Source organism: Danio rerio, chromosome 8 (genome assembly GCF_052040795.2).
Source record: "Danio rerio strain M-AB ecotype USA chromosome 8, GRCz13ab, whole genome shotgun sequence".
Classification (NCBI taxonomy): domain Eukaryota; kingdom Metazoa; phylum Chordata; class Actinopteri; order Cypriniformes; family Danionidae; genus Danio; species Danio rerio.
In genome coordinates this window covers 1,304,076-1,325,179 of record NC_141028.1, presented here as the reverse complement: position 1 = coordinate 1,325,179, position 21,104 = coordinate 1,304,076, and the positions used below count along the sequence as shown (strand labels likewise).

The 21,104-nt window shown below is 35.9% G+C and overlaps 1 long non-coding RNA gene across 1 annotated transcript; it reads right to left on the bottom strand.

Annotated features, from left to right (window-relative positions):
• Positions 1-239: 239 nt before the first annotated feature.
• Positions 240-15,545, bottom strand: LOC148679664 (uncharacterized). Its single transcript, XR_015944727.1, has 4 exons — positions 14,895-15,545; positions 11,897-12,238; positions 8,577-8,815; positions 240-2,529 (listed from the first exon to the last, which is right to left on the bottom strand). It is a non-coding gene; the product is annotated as an uncharacterized LOC148679664 (long non-coding RNA).
• Between the last annotated feature and the right edge of the window lie 5,559 nt (positions 15,546-21,104).

Below are 21,104 nucleotides of genomic sequence, written 5' to 3'. Positions count from 1 at the left end.
AGTTCCTTCATGAGTTATGGCTATTTTAGCTCTTCTTAATAAAAATGACAAAAGAGCAGTGAATAAGCTATTAGTGATCTCCTACTGCCATCTAGTGGCCACGGTGTAATTTATTTATGTGATTACAGCCATTTAGGTGTGCATAAACATATCCCTTCTATAATTGAGCATGTTCTAACTGTATAAAATGAAAAATTTGTATTTTATTAAAATAATTAAAAGTCTACAGAGTAAAAAGTGTGACAAGCTTTGACTAAATTTGATCTTAAATGGATTAACTGTGTTTATGCCATGTCAGTTTGGGATTCAGAATGCATTACATAACATTACATTACATTCTTTGCTATAGAGCAGTAAAATAAACAATAAGTGGTCTGTTACTGCCATCTAGAAGCCACAGTTGTGATTTTCTTTACATATGTTTTAAAACAAGGTGTAGAACCATAGAACCAGTTTTACCTATTAGAATTATTATGAAGAGGTTAACTGGGACCAAATTAGATGTTTAATGCATAACAGTGTTTACATCAGGTCAAAATGTGATCAAGAATGATCCTAAATGCAATTTCCCTAACTTTAAACTAAAAAAATGTAAAACAACAAAGGTATGCAAATGTTATGAACAATAAATAAGTGGTCTTGTTGTGACATCTAGTGGTTAGAAATGGTAGGTGACAGTTAAAAGTCTGTGTTATAGTGGCTAAAATGATAGAATATTGAAAATGTGTTTTTGAGACCTTTAAACATCCAAGATGGACAGAAAAAATTACTTAAAAATCATTTCAGTGATAAGTGTGTAAATGAAGCACATTTACTTCATTTTTAAGCCATTTTAGCATGTTTTTAGAACCATTTCCATTATTATAGCGCCACCTATAGCCCAATCTCCACAAGATTTTGCATGTTTATTCACATTGATATGCCACATCTGCTCACCAATTTATGTGATGTTTTGGGTTTTCCTTATTGGTTTACAGGCATGTAGGTTCGTGTAGACACGCCCCTTTTGTTAATGAGCCTGTTACAGCTATCTAAAATGGAAAGTTCAACTTTTTTTTGATAATTATTGATCTACTCAGTCCAGAGGTTCATACAACACTGGTTTCGTTGCGATTGAGTTAAAAACCAGGGACTAGTTCGCAAAAGTAGGTTTTGTTTATATTGATGGTTTTTTAATGAACAGTTTGAGTAACAGCAGTGGTTTTAGTCTCAAACTGTTCAGTATGAGCAGACCTATGATATGATATATAGATTGAGTGTTTTTAGTGAAATAGTGTGTAAATGAAGCAAATTTACTTTATTTTTAAGCGATTTAGCATTATTTAAAGACTATTTTTGCTATTATAGCGCCACCTATGGTTTGATCTTCACAAAATTTTGCAAGTTTCTTCACATTGATATGGCACATGTGCTCACCAATTTCTGTGATGTTTTGAGTTTTCCTCATTGGTTTACAGGCATGTAGGTTCGTGTGGACACGCCCCTTTTGTAAATTAGCCTGTTACAGCTAGCCAAAGTGAAAAGTTCAACTTTTTTTTGATAATTATTGATCTACACAGTCCAGAGATTCTAACAACACTGGTTTCGTCGCGACTGAGCTAAAAACCAGGGACTAGTTCGCAAAAGTAGGTTTTTCCTATATTGATGATTATTTAACGAACGGTGTAAATGACAGCAGTGGTTTGAGTGTCAAACTGTTCGGTATGAGCAGGCCTATCATATGATATGTATTTTGTGTGGTTGCGCAAAAGGTTGTGTGATACACAACCCATTACACACTAAAAAAACGTAAAATCGCCCCCTAGTGGCCGATTTCTTTTAAAATTCTTACAGACCTCAAGGACCGTGAGTCGAACATGCCCAGCGAGTTTCGTTTTGATCACTCATCGTTAACCTTGTTAAATGGCTGCTCAATTTTTATTGGCTAATGGCGGCCATGTTTTTTGAGATATGCCAATGTCCTTATAGTATGTTATGACAACTTGGTCAAAGACACTGCATGCCAAATTGCAAGCTGATTGGAGTAATGGTTGTAAGGTTAGAGTAATTTTTATGTTTTTTAAACTTTATAGCGCCACCATGTGGCCAAAGTCCACAGGTTTTGCGCTGTTACATCAAATTAAGCTTACACATATGTGTACCAAGTTTGGTGATGATATCTCATTCCTTTCAAAAGTTATAGCTACAATTAGCAATTAGCTTCAATTAGCATCGAACATTGTTGTGTACTGTTTCGTGCGAGAATAAAAATTTCAACTTTTTTTTGATAATTATTGATATTTAGTGTCCAGAGAACATTTCAGAGCTGGTTTGGTTCAGATTGGGCAAAAAACCTAGGACTAGTTCGCAAAAGTAGGTTTTGGACAAATCGCGATGTAGCGGGAAAACGGTCCACCGTAGAGAAAATTTGGGTCACTCCACTTTTGTTGGGGCTAACCCAAGGATTCCAAATATGTAATTTTTTTGAGTCTACGACAAACGGTGTACAAATGGCGGCCAAAATATTGGGTTTTGGCGCAATAGCGCCACCTATGGGCCGATTTGGCTGATCTTCGGTGAGAATGTAGTGTACCGGAGTACTACCATCTGACCAAGTTTCAGCTCTCTCGGACTAACGGTTTGGCCTGGGCAATAGTGACTTCGGCAGAATAATAATAATAAATATAGCTGCAAGCAGCAATTAACGGGGGTCAAGCAGTTTAGTAAGGTAAGGTCATATAGCAGTTAGGACGCCTGTAAGTAGTTTATTCGACAACGAAATATACGATTAGAGTGTTAAAGTTTATAGATTGAGCTAACAAATGTTTGATTAAACACTCCAGAGAAGCAACTTCGATTTTTACATATTGGCAAATTTTTAATGAACATTTCGAGGGACCGCTTTTATGTCAAAGTGACCAGTATAAGCAGCCCTATGATATAATGTGTAGATCGAGTCATGGCACCTTAGAAAAAGACACGGCATGTCAAATTTCTAGTTAATCAGATAAATGGTTACTCAGAAACAGTGATTTTACAATGTATAGCGCCATCATATGGCTAATGTCCGTGAATTTCATGCTATGACCTCTGATTAACCTCTTGCATATGTGTGACAAGTTTGGTGTAGCAAAAATAGTCTTATCCATTCATGAGTTATGGCTATTTTAGCTCTTCCCAACAAAAATGACAAAACTATATCACTATATAAACTAATAATTTTGTGTTTTATTAAAAGAATTTAAAAATCTACAGAGTAAAAGGTGTGACAAGCTTTGACAAAATTTAATCTTAAATGCATTAATTGTGTTCAGTTCATGTCAATTTGGGATTCAGAATGCATTACATAACATTACATCACATTCTTTGCTATAGAGCAGTAAAATAAACAATAAGTGGTCTGTTACTGCCATCTAGTTGCCACAGTTGTGATTTTCTTTACACATGTTTTAAAACAAGGTGTTTAATTATAGAACCAGTTTAGCCTATAAGAATTATTACACAGAGGTTAACTGTGACCAAATTAGATGTTTAATGCATAGCAGTGTTTATATCAGGTCAAAATGTGATTCAGAATGATCCTAAATGCAATTTCCCTGACTTTAAACTCAAAAAAATGTAGAACAACAAAGGTATGCAAAATTATGAACAATAAATAAGTGGTCTTGTTGTGACATCTAGTGGTTAGAAATGGTAGGTGACAGTTAAAAGTCTGTGTTATAGTGGCTAAAATGATAGAATACTGAAAATATGTGTTTTTGAGACCTTTAAACATCCAAGATGGGCAAAAAAAACAAAACTTGTTAATCATTTCAGTGATAGGTGTGTAAATGAAGCACATTTACTGCATTTTTAAGCCATTTTATGATGTTTTTAGAACCATTTCTACTATTATAGCGCCACCTATTGCCTGATCACCACAAAATTTTGCATGTTTATTTGCATTGATATGCCACATGAGCTCATCAATTTCTGTGATGTTTTGGGTTTTTCTTATTGGTTTACAGGCATGTAGGTTCGTGTAGACACGCCCCTTTTTGTAAATGAGCCTGTTACAGCTATCTAAAATGGAAAGTTCCACTTTTTTTTGATAATTATTGATCTACTCAGTCCAGAGGTTCATACAACACTGGTTTCATTGCGATTGAGTTAAAATCCAGGGACTAGTTCGCAAAAGTAGGTTTTGTACATATTGATGGTTTTTTTAATGATCGGTGTGAGTGACAGCAGTGGTTTTAGTGTCAAACTGTTCAGTATGAGCACACCTACCATTTGATATGTAGATTAAGTGTTTTTGTGAAATAGTGTTTAAATGAAGCACATTTACTTTATTTTTAAGCCATTTGGCATGTTTTTAAGACTATTTTTGCTATTATAGCGCCACCTATGGTTTGATCTTCACAAAATTTTGCATGTTTGTTCACATTGATATGGCACATGTGCTCACCAATTTCTGTGATGTTATGAGTTTTCCTCATTGGTTTACAGGCATGTAGGTTCGTGTGGACACGCCCTTTTTGTAAATTAGCCTGTTACAGCTAGCCAAAGTGAAAAGTTCAACTTTTTTTTGATAATTATTGATCTACACAGTCCAGAGATTCCAACAACACTGGTTTCGTTGCGATTGAGTGAAAAACCAGGGACTAGTTCGCAAAAGTAGGTTTTTCCTATATTGATGAATATTTAACGAACGGTGTAAGTGACAGCAGTGGTTTGAGTGTCAAACTGTTCGGTATGAGCAGGCCTATCATATGATATGTATTTTGTGTGGTTGCGCAAAAGGTTGTGTGATACACAACCCATTACACACTAAAAATACGTAAAATCGCCCCCTAGTGGCCGATTTCTTTCAAAATTCTTACAGACCTCTAGGACCGGGAGTCGAACATGCCCAGCGAGTTTCGTTTTGATCACTCATCGTTAACCTTGTTAAATGGCTGCTCAATTTTAATTGGCCAATGGCGGCCATGTTTTTTTAGATATGCCAATGTCCTTATAGTATGTTATGACAACTTGGTCAAAGACAATGCATGCCAAATTTCAAGCTGATCGGACTAGTGGCTGTAAGGTTAGAGTAATTTTTATGTTTTTTTAGCTTTATAGCGCCACCATGTGGCCAAAGTCTGCGGGTTTTGCTGTGTCACCTCAAATTGAACTTATGCATGTGTGTAGCAAGTTTGGTGATGATATCTCATTCCGTTCAAAAGTTATAGCTCCAATTAGCATTTAGCTTCAATTAGCATTGGACATTGTTGTGTACTGTTTCGCGTGAGAATAAAAATGTCAACTTTTTTTTGATAATTATTGATATTCAGTGTCCAGAGAACATTTGAGAGCTGGTTTGGTTTAGATTGAGTGTAAAACCTAGGACTAGTTCGCAAAAGTAGGTTTCGGACAAATCGCGATGTAGCGGGAAAACGGTGCGTCGTAGAGCAAAAAGTTCAGGTGTGCACTTTTGTTGGGGCTAACCCAAGGAATGAAAAAATGTAAAGTTTTTGAGTCTACGACAAACGGTGAACGTATAGCGGTCAAAAATGTCCAAAATCTTGGTTTTTGGCGCCATAGCGCCACCTATGGTCTGATTTGGCTGATCTTTGGTGAGAACGTAGTGTACCGGAGTACTACCATCTGGCCAAGTTTCAGCTCTCTCGGCCTTACGGTTTGGTCTGGGCAATAGTGACTTCGGCAGAATAATAATAATAATAATAATAAATATAGCTGCAAGCAGCAATTAACGGGGGTCAAGCAGTTTAGCAGGGTAAGGTCAAATAGCGGTTAGGACGCCTGTAAGTAGTTTATTCGACAACGAAATATACGATAAGAGTGTTAAAGTTTACAGATTGAGCTAACAAATGTTTGATTAAACACTCCAGAGAAGCAACTTCGATTTTTACATATTGACAAATTTTTAATGAACATTTCGAGTGACCGCTTTTATTTTAAAGCGTTCAGTATAAGCAGCCCTATGATATAATGTGTAGATCGAGTCATGGCACCTTAGACAAAGACACGGCATGTTAAATTTCTAGTTAATCAGATAAATGGTTACTCAGATACAGTGATTTTACAATGTATAGCGCCACCATGTGGCCAATGTCTACGAGTTTTATGCTATGACCTCTGATTAACCTCTTGCATATGTGTAACAAGTTTGATGTAGATATTTCAATCCATTCATGAGTTATGGCTATTTTAGCTCTTCCCAACAAAAATGACAAAACTATATAACTATATAAACTAATAATTTTGTGTTTTATTAAAATAATTTAAAAATCTACAGAGTAAAAGGTGTGACAAGCTTTGACAAAATTTTATCTTAAATGCATTAACTGTGTTCAGTTCATGTCAATTTGGGATTCAGAATGCATTACATAACATTACATCACATCACATTCTTTGCTACAGAGCAGTAAAATAAACTATAAACAAAAAGTGGTCTGTTACTGCCATCTAGAAGCCACAGTTGTGATTTTCTTTACAGATGTTTTAAAACTAGGTGTTTAATTATAGAACCAGTTTGGCCTATAAGAATTATTACACAGAGGTTAACTGTGACTAAATTAGATGTTTAATGCATAACAGTGTTTACATCATGTCAAACTGTGTATTCAGAATGATCCGAAATGCGATTTCCCTGACTTTAAACTCAAAAAAATGTAAAACAACAAAGGTATGCAAATGTTATGAACAATAAATAAGTGGTCTTGTGGTGACATCTAGAGGTTAGAAATGGTAGGTGACAGTTAAAAGTCTGTGTTATAGTGGCTAAAATGATAGAATACTGAAAATATGTGTTTTTGAGACATTTAAACATCCAAGATGGGCAAAAAAACAATTACTTGTAAATCATTTCAGTGAAAAGTGTGTAAATGAAGCACATTTACTGCATTTTTAAGCCATTTTATGATGTTTTTAGAACCATTTCTACTATTATAGCGCCACCTATTGCCCGATCACCACAAAATTTTGCAAGTTTATTCACATTGATATGCCACATGTGCTTACCAATTTCTGTGATGTTTTGGGTTTTCCTTATTAGTTTACAGGCATGTAGGTTCGTGTAGACACGCCCCTTTTGTAAATGAGCCAGTTACAGCTATCTAAAATGGAAACTTCAACGTTTTTTTGATAATTATTGATCTACTCAGTCCAGAGGTTCATACAACACTGGTTTCGTTGCGATTGAGTTAAAAACCAGGGACTAGTTCGCAAAAGTAGGTTTTGTTTATATTGATGGTTTTTTAATGAACAGTGTGAGTGACAGCAGTGGTTTTAGTGTCAAACTGTTCAGTATGAGCAGACCTATCATGTGATATGTAGAATAAGTGTATTTGTGAAATAGTGTTTAAATGAAGCACATTTACTTTATTTTTAAGCCATTTGGCATGTTTTTAAGACTATTTTTGCTATTGTAGCGCCACCTATGGTTTGATCTTCACAAAATTTTGCAAGTTTCTTCTCATGGATATGCCACATGTGTTCACCAATTTCTGTGATGTTTTGGGCTTTCCCTATTAGTTTACAGGCATGTAGGCTCGTGTGGACACGCCCCTTTTGTAAATTAGCCTGTTACAGCTAGCCAAAGTAAAAAGTTCCACTTTTTTTTGATAATTATTGATCTACACAGTCCAGAGATTCCAACAACACTTGTTTCGTTGGGATTGAGCGAAAAACCAGGGACTAGTTCGCAAAAGTAGGTTTTTCCTATATTGATGAATATTTAACGAACGGTGTAAGTGACAGCAGTGGTTTTAGTGTCAAACTATTCGGTATGAGCAGGCCTATCATATGATATGTATTTTGTGTGGTTGCGCAAAAGGTTGTGTAATACACAACCCATTACACACTAAAAATACGTAAAATCGCCCCCTAGTGGCTGGTTTCTTTCAAAATTCTTACAGATCTCTAGGACCATGAGTTGAACATGCCCACCAAGTTTCGTCTCGATTACTCATCGTTAACCTTGTTATATGGCTGCTCAATTTTTATTGGCTAATGGCGGCCATGTTTTTTGAGATATGCCAATGTCCTTATAATATGTTATGACAACTTGGTCAAAGACACTGCATGCCAAATTTCAAGCTGATTGGAGTAATGGTTGTAAGGTTAGAGTAATTTTTATGTTATTTAAACTTTATAGCGCCACCTTGTGGCCAAAGTCCACGGGTTTTGCACTGTCCCATCAAATTAAGCTTACACATATGTGTACCAAGTTTGGTGATGATATCCCATTCCTTTCAAAAGTTATAGCTACAATTAGCAATTAGCTTCAATTAGCATCGAACATTGTTGTGTACTGTTTCGTGCGAAAAAAAAAATTTCAACTTTTTTTTGATAATTATTGATATTCAGTGTCCAGAGAACATTTCAGAGCTGGTTTGGTTCAGATTGGGCAAAAAACCTAGGACTAGTTCGCAAAAGTAGGTTTTGGACAAATCGCGACGTAGCGGGAAAACGGTCCACCGTAGAGAAAATCTGGGTCACTCCACTTTTGTTCGGGCTGACCCAAGGATTCCAAATATGTAATTTTTTTGAGTCTACGACAAACGGTGTACAAATGGCGGCCAAAATATTGGGTTTTGGCGCAATAGCGCCACCTATGGGCCGATTTGGCTGATCTTCGGTGAGAATGTAGTGTACCGGAGTACTACCATCTGACCAAGTTTCAGCTCTCTCGGACTTACGGTTTGGTCTGGGCAATAGTGACTTCGGCAGAATAATAATAATAAAAATCCTTACAAATACAATAGGGTTTCAGCGCTTCGCGCTTGACCCCCTAATAATAATAAAAATTTTAACAAAAACAATAGGGTTTCAGCGCTTCGCGCTTGACCCCCTAAATATAGCTGCAAGCAGCAATTAACGGGGGTCAAGCAGTTTAGCAGGATAAGGTCATATAGCAGTTAGGACGCCTGTAAGTAGTTTATTCGACAACGAAATATACGATTAGAGTGTTAGAGTTTATAGATTGAGCTAACAAATGTTTGATTAAACACTCCAGAGAAGCAACTTCGATTTTTACATATTGACAAATTTTTAATGAACATTTCGAGTGATCGCTTTTATGTCAAAGTGACCAGTATAAGCAGCCCTGTGATATAATGTGTAGATCGAGTCATGGCACCTTAGACAAAGACACGGCATGTCAAATTTCTAGTTAATCAGATAAATGGTTACTCAGATACAGTGATTTTACAATGTATAGCGCCACCATGTGGCCAATGTCTACAAATTTCATGCTATGACCTCTGATTAACCTCTTGCATATGTGTGACAAGTTTGGTGTAGATATTTCAATCCATTCATGAGTTATGGCTATTTTAGCTCTTCCCAACAAAAATGACAAAACTAAATAACTACATAAACTAATAATTTTGTGTTTTATTAAAAGAATTTAAAAATCTAAAGAGTAAAATGTGTGACAAGCTTTGACAAAATTTAATCCTTAATGCATTAACTGTGTTCAGTTCATGTAAATTTGGGATTCAGAATGCATTATATTACATCACATTCTTTGCTACAGAGCAGTAAAATAAACTATAAACTATAAGTGGCCTTTTACTGCCATCTAGTGGCCACAATTGTGATTTTCTTTACAAATGTTTTAAAACTAGGTGTTTAATTATACAACCAGTTATGCCTATTAGAATTATTACACAGAGGTTAACTGTGACCAAATTAGATGTTTAATACATAACAGAGTTTATATCAGGTCAAAATGTGATTCAGAATGATCCTAAATGCAATTTCCCTGACTTTAAACTCAAAAAAATGTAAAACAACAAAGGTATACAAATGTTATGAACAATAAATAAGTGGTCTTGTTGTGACATCTAGTGGTTAGAAATGGTAGGTGACAGTTAAAAGTCTGTGTTATAGTGGCTAAAATGATAGAATACTGAAAATATGTGTTTTTGAGACCTTTAAACATCGAAGATGGGCAAAAAACAAACAAACTTGTAAATCATTTCAGTGATAGGTGTGTAAATGAAGCACATTTGCTGCAGTTTTAAGCCATTTTATGATGTTTTTAGAACTATTTCTACTATTATAGCGCCACCTATTGCCCGATCTCCACAAAATTTTGCATGTTTATTCGCATTGATATGCGACATGTGCTCACCAATTTTTGTGATGTTTTGCCTCTTCCTTATTGGTTTACAGGCATGTAGGTTCGTGTAGACACGCCCCTTTTGTAAATGAGCCTGTTACAGCTAGCCAAAGTGAAAAGTTCCACTTTTTTTTGATAATTATTGATCTAGATAGTCCAGAAATTCTAACAACACTGGTTTCGTCGCGATTGAACTAAAAACCAGGGACTAGTTCGCAAAAGTAGGTTTTGTTTGTATTGATGGTTTTTTAATGAACAGTGGAAGTAACAGCAGTGGTTTTAGTGTCAAACTGTTCAGTATGAGCAGACCTATCGTATGATATGTAGATTAAGTGTTTTTTGTGAAATAGTGTGTAAATGAAGCACATTTAGTGCATTTGTAAGCCATTTAGCATGTTTTTAAGACTATTTTTGCTATTATAGCGCCACCTATGGTTTGATCTTCACAAAATTTTGCAAGTTTCATCTCGTTGATATGCTACATATGCTTACCAATTTCTGTGGTGTTTTGAGTTTTCCTTATTGGTTTACAGGCATGTAGGTTCATGTGGACACGCCCCTTTTGTAAATGAGCCTGTTACAGCTAGCCAAAGTGAAAAGTTCAACTTTTTTTTGATAATTATTGATCTACACAGTCCAGAGATTCCAACAACACTGGTTTCGTCGCGATTGAACTAAAAACCAGGGACTAGTTCGCAAAAGTAGGTTTTTCCTATATTGATGCATATTTAATGAACGGTGTGAGTGACAGCAGTGGTTTGAGTGTCAAACTGTTTGGTATGAGCAGGCCTATCATATGATATGTATTTTGTGTGGTTTTGCAAAAGGTTGTGTGATACACAACCCATTACACCTTAAAATTGCGTAAAATCGCCCCCTAGTGGCCGATTTCTTTCAAAATTCTTACAGTCCTCTAGGTCCATAAGTCGAACATACCCAGTGAGTTTCGTTCCGATCGCTCATCGTTAACCTTGCTAAATGGCTGCACAATTTTAATTGGCTAATGGCGGCCATGTTTTTTGAGATGTGTCATTGTCCTTATAATATGTCATGGCAAACTGGTCAAAGACACTGCATGCCAAATTTCAAGCTGATCGGACTAATGGTTGTAAGGTTAGGGTCATTTTATGGTTTTTAAGCTTTATAGCGCCACCATGTGGCCAAAGTCCGTTGTTTTTGCACTGTCACATCAAATTGAGCTTATGCATGTGTGTACCAAGTTTGGTGATGATATCTCATTCCGTTCAAAAGTTATAGCTCCAATTAGCATTTAGCTTCAATTAGCATCGAACATTGTTGTGTACTGTTTCGAGTGAGAATAAAAATGTCAACTTTTTTTTGATAATTATTGATATTCAGTGTCCAGAGAACATTTGAGAGCTGGTTTGGTTTAGATTGAGTGAAAAACCTAGGACTAGTTCGCAAAAGTAGGTTTCGGATAAATCGCGATGTAGCGGGAAAACGGTGCGTCGTAGAGCAAAAATTTCTGCTATACACTTTTGTTCAGGTTAACCCAAGGATTCAAAAAATGTAAAGTTTTTGAGTCTACGACAAACGGTGAACGAATAACGGCCAAAAATGTCCAAAAAGTGTTTTTTTGGCGCCATAGCGCCACCTATGGACTGATTTGGTTGATCTTTGGCCAGAACGTAGTGTACCGGAGTACTACCATCTGGCCAAGTTTCAGCTCTCTCGGCCTTACGGTTTGGTCTGGGCAATAGTGACTTCGGCAGAATAATAATAATAATAATAATAATAATAAAAATCTTAACAAAAACAATAGGGTTTCAGCGCTTCGCGCTTGACCCCCTAAAAATCCTTACAAATACAATAGGGTTTCAGCGCTTCGCGCTTGACCCCCTAAATATAGCTGCAAGCAGCAATTAACGGGGGTCAAGCAGTTTAGCAGGGTAAGGTCATATAGCAGTTAGGACGCCTGTAAGTAGTTTATTCGACAACGAAATATACGATTAGAGTGTTAAAGTTTATAGATTGAGCTAACAAATGTTTGCTTAAACACTCCAGAGAAGCAACTTCGATTTTTACATATTAACAAATTTTTAATGAACATTTCGAGTGACCGCTTTTATGTCAAAGTGACCAGTATAAGCAGCCCTATGATATAATGTGTAGATCGAGTCATGGCACCTTAGACAAAGACATGACATGTCAAATTTTAAGTTAATCAGATAAATGGTTAATCAGATACAGTGATTTTACAATGTATAGCGCCATCATGTGGCCATTGTCTACGAGTTTTATGCTATGAGCTTAGACTGAAATATTTTAAGCATATGTGTAACAAGTTTGGTGAAGATATTTTAATTCATTCATGAGTTATGGCTATTTTAGCTCTTCTTAATAAAAATGACAAAAGAGCAGTGAATAAGCTATTAGTGATCTCCTACTGCCATCTAGTGGCCACAGTGTAATTTATTTATGTGATTACAGCCATTTAGGTGTGCATAAACATATCCCTTCTATAATTGAGCATGTTCTAACTATATAAAATAAAAATTTTGTATTTTATTAAAATAATTAAAAATCTACAGAGTAAAAAGTGTGACAAGCTTTGACTAAATTTGATCTTAAATGCATTAACTGTGTTCATGCCATGTCAGTTTGGGATTCAGAATGCATTACATTACATTACATTCTTTGCTATAGAGCAGTAAAATAAACAATAAGTGGTCTGTTACTGCCATCTAGAAGCCACAGTTGTGATTTTCTTTACATATGTTTTAAAACAATGTGTTTAATCATAGAACCAGTTTTCCCTATTAGAATTATTATGAAGAGGTTAACTGGGACCAAATTAGATGTTTAATGCATAACAGTGTTTACATCAGGTCAAAATATGATTCAGAATGATCCTAAATGCAATTTCCCTGACATTAAACTCAAAAAATGTAAAACAACAAAGGTATGCAAATGTTTTGAACAATAAATAAATGGTCTTGTTGTGACATCTAGTGGTTAGAAATGGTAGGTGACAGTTGAAAGTCTGTGTTATAGTGGCTAAAATGATAGAATATTGAAAATGTGTTTTTGAGACCTTTAAACATCCAAGATGGACAAAAAAAACAAACTTGTAAATCATTTCAGTGATAAGTGTGTAAATGAAGCACATTTACTTCATTTTTAAGCCATTTTAGCATGTTTTTAGAACCATTTCCACTATAATAGCGCCACCTATAGCCCAATCTCCACAAAATTTTTCATGTTTATTCACATTGATATGCCACATCTGCTCACTAATTTCTGTGATGTTTTCGGTTTTCCTTATTGGTTTACAGGCATGTAGGTTCATGTAGACACGCCCCTTTTGTTAATGAGCCAGTTACAGCTATCTAAAATGGAAAGTTCAACTTTTTTTTGATAATTATTGATCTACTCAGTCCAGAGGTTCATACGACACTGGTTTCGTTGCGATTGAGTGAAAAACCAGGGACTAGTTTGCAAAAGTAGGTTTTGTTTATATTGATGAATATTTAACGAACGGTGTAAGTGACAGCAGTGGTTTGAGTGTCAAACTGTTCGGTATGAGCAGGCCTATCATATGATATGTATTTTGTGTGGTTGCGCAAAAGGTTGTGTGATACACAACCCATTACACACTAAAAATACGTAAAATCGCCCCCTAGTGGCCGATTTTTTTCAAAATTCTTACAGACCTCTAGGACCATGAGTCGAACATGCCCAGCGAGTTTCGTTTCGATCACTCATCGTTAACCTTGTTAAATGGCTGCTCAATTTTAATTGGCCAATGGCGGCCATGTTTTTTTAGATATGCCAATGTCCTTATAGTATGTTATGACAACTTGGTCAAAGACACTGCATGCCAAATTTCAAGCTGATTGGACTAATGGCTGTAAGGTTAGAGTAATTTTTATGTTTTTTTAGCTTTATAGCGCCACCATGTGGCCAAAGTCTGCGGGTTTTGCAGAGTCACCTCAAATTGAACTTATGCATGAGTGTATTAAGTTTGGTGATGATATCTCATTTCGTTCAAAAGTTATAGCTCCAATTAGCATTTAGCTTCAATTAGCATCGAACATTGTTGTGCACTGTTTCGCGTGAGAATAAAAATGTCAACTTTTTTTTGATAATTATTGATATTCAGTGTCCAGAGAACATTTGAGAGCTGGTTTGGTTTAGATTGAGTGTAAAACCTAGGACTAGTTCGCAAAAGTAGGTTTCGGACAAATCGCGATGTAGCGGGAAAACGGTGCGTCGTAGAGCAAAAATTTCAGTTGTGCACTTTTGTTGGGGCTAACCCAAGGAATGAAAAAATGTAAAGTTTTTGAGTCTACGACAAACGGTGAACGTATAGCGGTCAAAAATGTCCAAAATCTTGGTTTTTGGCGCCATAGCGCCACCTATGGTCCGATTTGGTTGATCTTTGGTGAGAACGTAGTGTACCGGAGTACTACCATCTGGCCAAGTTTCAGCTCTCTCGGCCTTACGGTTTGGTCTGGGCAATAGTGACTTCGGCAGAATAATAATAATAATAATAATAAATATAGCTGCAAGCAGCAATTAACGGGGGTCAAGCAGTTTAGCAGGGTAAGGTCATATAGCAGTTAGGACGCCTGTAAGTAGTTTATTCGACAACGAAATATACGATTAGAGTGTTAAAGTTTATAGATTGAGCTAACAAACGTTTGATTAAACACTCCAGAGAAGCAACTTCGATTTTTACATATTGACAAATTTTTAATGAACATTTCGAGTGACCGCTTTTATGTCAAAGTGACCAGTATAAGCAGCCCTGTGATATAATGTGTAGATCGAGTCATTGCACCTTAGACAAAGACACGACATGTCAAATTTTAAGTTAATCAGATAAATGGTTACTCAGATACAGTGATTTTACAATGTATAGCGCCATCTTGTGGCTAATGTCTGCGAATTTCATGCTATGACCTCTGATTAACCTCTTGCATATGTGTGACAAGTTTGGTGTAGATATTTCAATCCATTCATGAGTTATGGCTATTTTAGCTCTTCCCAACAAAAATGACAAAACTATATAACTATATAAACTAATAATTTTGTGTTTTATTAAAAGAATTTAAAAATCTACAGAGTAAAAGGTGTGACAAGCTTTGACAAAATTTAATCTTAAATGCATTAACTGTGTTCAGTTCATGTCAATTTGGGATTCAGAATGCATTACATAACATAACATTACATCACATTCTGTGCTATAGAGCAGTAAAATAAACTATAAACTATAAGTGGTCTGTTACTGCCATCTAGTTGCCACAGTTGTGATTTTCTTTACATATGTTTTAAAACAAGGTGTTTAATTATAGAACCAGTTTTACCTATTAGAATTATTATGAAGAGGTTAACTGTGACCAAATTAGATGTTTAATGCATAACAGTGTTTATATCAGGTCAAAATGTGATTCAGAATGATCCTAAATGCAATTTCCCTGACTTTAAACTCAAAAAAATGTAAAACAACAAAGGTATGCAAATATTATGAACAATAAATAAGTGGTCTTGTTGTGACATCTAGTGGTTAGAAATGGTAGGTGACAGTTAAAAGTCTGTGTTATAGTGGCTAAAATGATAGAATATTGAAAATATGTGTTTTTGAGACCTTTAAACATCCAAGATGGGCAAAAAAAAAAAACTTATAAATCATTTCAGTGATAAGTGTGTAAATGAAGCACATTTACTGCATTTTTAAGCCATTTTATGATGTTTTTAGAACCATTTCTACTATTATAGCGCCACCTATTGCCCGATCACCACAAAATTTTGCATGTTTATTCGCATTGATATGCCACATGAGCTCATCAATTTCTGCGATGTTTTGGGTTTTTCTTATTGGTTTACAGGCATGTAGGTTCGTGTAGACACGCCCCTTTTGTAAATGAGACTGTTACAGCTATCTAAAATGGAAAGTTCATCTTTTTTTTGATAATTATTGATCTACTCAGTCCAGAGGTCCATACAACACTGGTTTCGTTGCGATTGAACTAAAAACCAGGGACTAGTTCGCAAAAGTAGGTTTTGTTTATATTGATGGTTTTTTAATGATCGGTGTGAGTGACAGCAGTGGGTTTAGTGTCAAACTGTTCAGTATGAGCAGACCTATCATTTGATATGTAGATTAAGTGTTTTTGTGAAATAGTGTTTAAATGAAGCACATTTACTTTATTTGTAAGCCATTTGGCATGTTTTTAAGACTATTTTTTGCTATTATAGCGCCACCTATGGTTTGATCTTCACAAAACTTTGCAAGTTACTTTTCATTGATATGGCACATGTTCTCACCAATTTCTGTGATGTTATGAGTTTTCCTTATTGGTTTACAGGCATGTAGGTTCGTGTGGACACGCCCCTTTTGTAAATTAGCCTGTTACAGATAGCCAAAGTGAAAAGTTCAACTTTTTTTTGATAATTATTGATCTACACAGTCCAGAGATTCTAACAACACTCGTTTCGTTGCAATTGAGTGAAAAACCAGGGACTAGTTCGCAAAAGTAGGTTTTTCCTATATTGATGCATATTTAACGAACGGTGTGACTGACAGCAGTGGTTTTAGTGTCAAACTGTTCGGTATGAGCAGGCCTATCATATGATATGTATTTTGTGTGGTTGCGCAAAAGGTTGTGTGATACACAACCCATTACACCTTAAAATTGCGTAAAATCGCCCCCTAGAGGCTGATTTCTTTCAAAATTCTTACAGACCTCTAGGTCCATAAGTCGAACATACCCAGCGAGTTTCGTTCCGATCGCTGCTTGTTAACCTTGCTAAATGGCTGCACAATTTTAATTGGCTAATGGCGGCCATGTTTTTTGAGATGTGTCATTGTCCTTATAATATGTCATGGCAAACTGGTCAAAGACACTGCATGCCAAATTTCAAGCTGATCGGATTAACGGTTGTAAGGTTAGGGTCATTTTATGGTTTTTAAGCTTTATAGCGCCACCATGTGGCCAAAGTCCGCTGTTTTTGCACTGTCACCTCAAATTAAGCTTATACATGTGTGTACCAAGTTTGGTGATGATATCTCATTCCGTTCAAAAGTTATAGCTCCAATTAGCATTTAGCTTCAATTAGCATTGAACATTGTTGTGTACTGTTTCGAGTGAGAATAAAAATGTCAACTTTTTTTTGATAATTATTGATATTCAGTGTCCAGAGAACATTTGAGAGCTGGTTTGGTTTAGATTGAGTGAAAAACCTAGGACTAGTTCGTAAAAGTAGGTTTCGGATAAATCGCGATGTAGCGGGAAAACGGTGCGTCGTAGAGCAAAAATTTCTGCTATACACTTTTGTTCAGGTTAAGCCAAGGATTCAAAAAATGTAAAGTTTTTGAGTCTACGACAAACGGTGAACGAATAGCGGCCAAAAATGTCCAAAAAGTGTTTTTTTGGCGCCATAGCGCCACCTATGGTCTGATTTGGCTGATCTTTGGCCAGAACGTAGTGTACCGGGGTACTACCTTCTGGCCAAGTTTCAGCTCTCTCGGCCTTACGGTTTGGCCTGGGCAATAGTGACTTCGGCAGAATAATAATAATAATAATAATAAATATAGCTGCGAGCAGCAATTAACGGGGGTCAAGCAGTTTAGCAGGATAAGGTCATATAGCAGTTAGGACGCCTGTAAGTAGTTTATTCGACAACGAAATATACGATTAGAGTGTTAAAGTTTATAGATTGAGCTAACAAATGTTTGATTAAACACTCCAGAGAAGCAACTTCGATTTTTACATATTGACAAATTTTTAATGAACATTTCGAGTGACCGCTTTTATGTCAAAGCGTTCATTATAAGCAGCCCTAAGATATAATGTGTAGATCGAGTCATGGCACCTTAGACAAAGACACGGCATGTCAAATTACTAGATAATCAGATAAATGGTTACTCAGATACAGTGATTTTACAATGTATAGCGCCACCATGTGGCCAATGTCTACAAATTTCATGCTATGACCTCTGATTAACCTCTTGCATATGTGTGACAAGTTTGGTGTAGATATTTCAATCCATTCATGAGTTATGGCTATTTTAGCTCTTCCCAACAAAAATGACAAAACTAAATAACTACATAAACTAATAATTTTGTGTTTTATTAAAAGAATTTAAAAATCTAAAGAGTAAAATGTGTGACAAGCTTTGACAAAATTTAATCTTAAATGCATTAACTGTGTTCAGTTCATGTCAATTTGGGATTCAGAATGCATTATATTACATCACATTCTTTGCTACAGAGCAGTAAAATAAACTATAAACTATAAGTGGTCTTTTACTGCCATCTAGTGGCCACAATTGTGATTTTCTTTACAAATGTTTTAAAACTAGGTGTTTAATTATACAACCAGTTATGCCTATTAGAATTATTACACAGAGGTTAACTGTGACCAAATTAGATGTTTAATACATAACAGTGTTTATATCAGGTCAAAATGTGATTCAGAATGATCCTAAATGCAATTTCCCTGACTTTAAACTCAAAAAAATGTAAAACAACAAAGGTATACAAATGTTATGAACAATAAATAAGTGGTCTTGTTGTGACATCTAGTGGTTAGAAATGGTAGGTGACAGTTAAAAGTCTGTGTTATAGTGGCTAAAATGATAGAATACTAAAAATATGTGTTTTTGAGACCTTTAAACATCGAAGATGGGCAAAAAACAAACAAACTTGTAAATCATTTCAGTGATAGGTGTGTAAATGAAGCACATTTACTGCAGTTTTAAGCCATTTTATGATGTTTTTAGAACTATTTCTACTATTATAGCGCCACCTATTGCCCGATCTCCACAAAATTTTGCATGTTTATTTGCATTGATATGCGACATGTGCTCACCAATTTTTGTGATGTTTTGCCTCTTCCTTATTGGTTTACAGGCATGTAGGTTCGTGTAGACACGCCCCTTTTGTAAATGAGCCTGTTACAGCTAGCCAAAGTGAAAAGTTCCACTTTTTTTTGATAATTATTGATCTAGATAGTCCAGAGATTCTAACAACACTAGTTTCGTTGCGATTAAGTGAAAAACCAGGGACTAGTTTGCAAAAGTAGGTTTTGTTTGTATTGATGGTTTTTTAATGAATGGTGTGAGTGACAGCAGTGGTTTTAGTATCAAACTGTTCAGTATGAGCAGACCTACCATATGATATGTAGATTAAGTGTTTTTTGTGAAATATTGTGTAAATGAAGCACATTTACTGCATTTGTAAGCCATTTAGCATGTTTTTAAGACTATTTTTGCTATTATAGCGCCACCTATGGTTTGATCTTCACAAAATTTTGCAAGTTTCATCTCGTTGACATGCCACATGTGCTCACTAATTTCTGTGGTGTTTTGAGTTTTCCTTATTGGTTTACAGGCATGAAGGTTCGTGTGGACACGCCCCTTTTGTAAATGAGCCTGTTACAGCTAGCCAAAGTGAAAAGTTCAACTTTTTTTTGATAATTATTGATCTACACAGTCCAGAGATTCCAACAACACTGGTTTCGTCGCGATTGAACTAAAAACCAGGGACTAGTTCGCAAAAGTAGGTTTTTCCTATATTGATGCATATTTAACGAACGGTGTGACTGACAGCAGTGGTTTTAGTGTCAAACTGTTCGGTATGAGCAGGCCTATCATATGATATTTATTTTGTGTGGTTTTGCAAAAGGTTGTGTGATACACAACCCATTACACCTTAAAATTGCGTAAAATCGCCCCCTAGTGGCCGATTTCTTTCAAAATTCTTACAGTCCTCTAGATCCATAAGTCGAACATACCCAGCGAGTTTCGTTCCGATCGCTCATCGTTAACCTTGCTAAATGGCTGCACAATTTTAATTGGCTAATGGCGACCATGTTTTTTTAGATGTGTCATTGTCCTTATAATATGTTATGGCAAACTGGTCAAAGACACTGCATGCCAAATTTCAAGCTGATCGGACTAACGGTTGTAAGGTTAGGGTCATTTTATGGTTTTTAAGCTTTATAGCGCCACCATGTGGCCAAAGTCCGCTGTTTTTGCACTATCACATCAAATTGAGCTTATGCATGTGTGTACCAAGTTTGGTGATGATATCTCATTCCGTTCAAAAGTTATAGCTCCAATTAGCATTTAGCTTCAATTAGCATCGAACATTGTTGTGTACTGTTTCGCGTGAGAATAAAAATGTCAACTTTTTTTTGATAATTATTGATATTCAGTGTCCAGAGAACATTTGAGAGCTGGTTTGGTTTAGATTGAGTGAAAAACCTAGGACTAGTTCGTAAAAGTAGGTTTCGGATAAATCGCGATGTAGCGGGAAAACGGTGCGTCGTAGAGCAAAAATTTCTGCTATACACTTTTGTTCAGGTTAACCCAAGGATTCAAAAAATGTAAAGTTTTTGAGTCTACGACAAACGGTGAACGATAAGCGGCCAAAAATGTCCAAAAAGTGTTTTTTTGGCGCCATAGCGCCACCTATGGTCTGATTTGGCTGATCTTTGGCCAGAACGTAGTGTACCGGGGTACTACCATCTGGCCAAGTTTCAGCTCTCTCGGCCTTACGGTTTGGTCTGGGCAATAGTGACTTCGGCAGAATAATAATAATAATAATAATAATAATAATAATAATAAAAATCTTAACAAAAACAATAGGGTTTCAGCGCTTCGCGCTTGACCCCCTAATAAAAATCTTAACAAAAACAATAGGGTTTCAGCGCTTCGCGCTTGACCCCCTAATAAATATAGCTGCAAGCAGCAATTAACGGGGGTCAAGCAGTTTAGCAGGGTAAGGTCATATAGCAGTTAGGACGCCTGTAAGTAGTTTATTCGACAACGAAATATACGATTAGAGCGTTAAAGTTTATAGATTGAGCTAACAAATATTTGATTAAACACTCCAGAGAAGCAACTTCGATTTTTACATATTGACAAATTTTTAATGAACATTTCGAGTGACCGCTTTTATGTCAAAGTGACCAGTATAAGCAGCCCTATGATATAATGTGTACATCGAGTCATGGCACTTTAGACAAAGACACGACATGTCAA